Below are 2,730 nucleotides of genomic sequence, written 5' to 3' on the forward strand. Positions count from 1 at the left end.
CCAATCAGCCCAGCCCAACCCCTCTCCCCCACACCATGAACCCAAGGACCCAGCTGTACATGAGGCTACTGCTGGCTGAAGTTTCCATGCCCCCTGGGCCCACAGGAGAACATCCCAAGGCTGGAGTGCAGGGCATGTGGCCCCAGGATCTGCCCCCTACCCTCCCCGCCACATGGTCCCCGACTCTGGGCTCAAAAACCAGAGATATTATAAATAGTTTTTTGATTGTAAAGTTTTTTTTTTGCAAATAGTTTTCTGATTGTAAGCAGGTTTTTTATGGTTGGTGGGTGATAAGGGTGGTGGAGAGGCTCTGCATGTTGAGCAGGGAGGGGGAAGAGAGCTCTGTGTATTGAGGAGGGAACATTGTGGGTGTTGTTAGGTAAATAACACTTCTTGTTTTGAACATTTGCGTGTCCTGAGAATGGTGCTGTGTGTGGGCAGTGGGGTAGGTGGGCTGGAGCAAGAGAAGAGTGACAGTCAGGGTCTCCAACAGCTGACACTTTGGTCCCTCCTGGTGGGTGCATATTTGTCCTTGGGCCTGGGTGGGGGAAGGCCTTCTGGGGCCATCAGGGCCAGCACCATGGCCACCAGGAGCATGGGGCACTGGTCATCACTGGCTGGGGCAGGGCTGGAGCAGCAGGGCACTGGGCATCATGGGCAGGAGCAGGGCTTGAGTAGTCCTGATGTGAGGAGGTAGGGTGGGCAAAGAGGGAGCTATCACATGCTACTCCTGCACTGGGCATGCCTCTTCTGGGCAGTGAAGGGACTGGCCAGGGATCGGAGGGTGGGGCTGTAATTCCAAGATGGCTGCCAAGTGCTGGCAGCTGGCTCTGACTTCAACATGGCAGCCATGTGACTGGAGGCTGGAGATCCCCCCCCGGTGGTCACAGGGGCAGTGGTGCATTAAATTTAGTGCCAACTCCATGCATATGTAGACGCCTGTCAAAAATCGCTTACTGCACATTAGCTTAATGCACAGTAAATTTAGTCACAATTAATTGCACATGTAGATGTGCCCCTTGAATCATTTTAAAGATGAGTCAAATCTGGGCTGCCCTGAATTTTAAGGCTTCCTGATTGCTCCTGAATTGAGCACAGAGGGCCTGATCCATAACTTCTATTCTTGTAAGGAAATTAATTAGGATAAAAAATAAAGGAATCTCAATATATCTCCTTGTATCTCCATATCCCTTTTCATAAGCTATCCATATAGGTTTACACATATTCATACATTCAGGATAGTTATTTACCATTTCAACTTAAGGCATAGAAATGTTTACACTGGCCTCTACACTAAATGCATAGTTCTTTTATATGTGATTGCTAAACAACACTGGCTAATTGAGTCTACTACTGTGATGCAGGTGGCTTTAGGGCAAATACATTTCTGTACAAAGCATGCTCTTGAAAAAATGTCATTTCTACCTCAAAAAGGGCAGAATGGTGAGGATCCTGAGGAAATGTAAATTAATCTCATCTGAACACATATAGCACCGAATAGCAAGCAACTATTTTATCATACACTAAGGACATTAAAATGAAATCAGCATCCAGCTGGTTAAGAGCCCATAACTAACTGTCCCTGTACTCACTTGACAGACATTTCAAACTGACACAAAAGCCAGCAGCAGAATAATAAGATACCCAGGTAGTTGACCACAGACTATGACGCTGCTATGAGAAAAACAGTTCAACTTACTTTTTCTTTATTTCCTCTTTTTTTTGTATCTGGCATTTGCTATGCTCAGTGAATAGTTACTGATGTTGTCCCTAGCAGAGAAGCAAATTCAGAAGGACAGTAATATGGAATAAAGTCATAACCACCATTAATAGAATAAGGCAATGTCAAGAAGTCATCCTCGAAATAGGCATTCACTTCTCCAGCCACCCTTCATGCTTATTCATGAAGAAATTACCTTAAAAATAAAATTCCAAAATGTATGCATATAAATTGTTCTTCTAGAGATAGCCAGAATGTTTTCAGACTCCTCTTAACCCTAATAACACCAACAAAAAAAATCTGAAGTGCCGAAGTATTTTAAATAAATATATGCTTTATATATAAGTAACAGACATTGAACTGAAAGTTTGTTGAAACCTAGTGTACAGAATATGTGCAGTGTGTTTGTATTACTAGGTTATTTTTAATGCAAATAGCAGTAACCCTTTGACATCCCCTCGAGTCTCATAATGAAATCCAGGACAGCTGACCATAGCCTTCATATCTCTATATTATGCCCAGCTGACCAAGCAGCACTATGCCAAAAATGTTAGAGTACTTCAAAACGAAAAGCATTTTTTTAAAAAGCTATGTCTATGATAAATTTGCAATCCCAGCCCAGTGTCTCAGCTATCAGATTTTAATATGGCTTCTCATAGTAGATAGTAGAATACAAAATTTCTTTGATCTAATTGGACCATAACAAAAATGACATATAACTAGAAAATCATCCTAAAACAGGATAATGAAGAATATTTGGCATAACAAATTATTGGTTTAATATGTTTTATAGATCATTATGATCATGTGGTAATTAAAAACAATTGGTACCAGTTATTGACCCAGAATATGTATGCCTAAAGAAAGACTTGGTTTAAATATGGGTAGAAAGAGGAAGCTCCTTAGACTAAGGATATCTTTTGTGTATAGTGTGTGTGTACAGTTGCAAGTCTAGAGAGAAAGAGAACTTCACACACACACACACACACACACACACACACACACACACA

At 42.1% G+C, this 2,730-nt stretch overlaps 1 long non-coding RNA gene across 1 annotated transcript in view; it reads left to right on the forward strand.

Annotated features, from left to right (window-relative positions):
- Positions 1-2,111: 2,111 nt before the first annotated feature.
- LOC109306167 overlaps positions 2,112-2,730 on the forward strand; it is a 7,655-nt gene continuing 7,036 nt past the window's right edge. Inside the window, exon 1 of the long non-coding RNA XR_002099878.1 lies at positions 2,112-2,123. This is a non-coding gene — a long non-coding RNA (uncharacterized LOC109306167). The remainder of the gene's footprint in view (positions 2,124-2,730) is intronic.

Source organism: Crocodylus porosus, unplaced genomic scaffold (genome assembly GCF_001723895.1).
Source record: "Crocodylus porosus isolate Cpor-Errol unplaced genomic scaffold, CroPor_comp1, whole genome shotgun sequence".
NCBI classification, from domain to species: Eukaryota; Metazoa; Chordata; order Crocodylia; family Crocodylidae; genus Crocodylus; species Crocodylus porosus.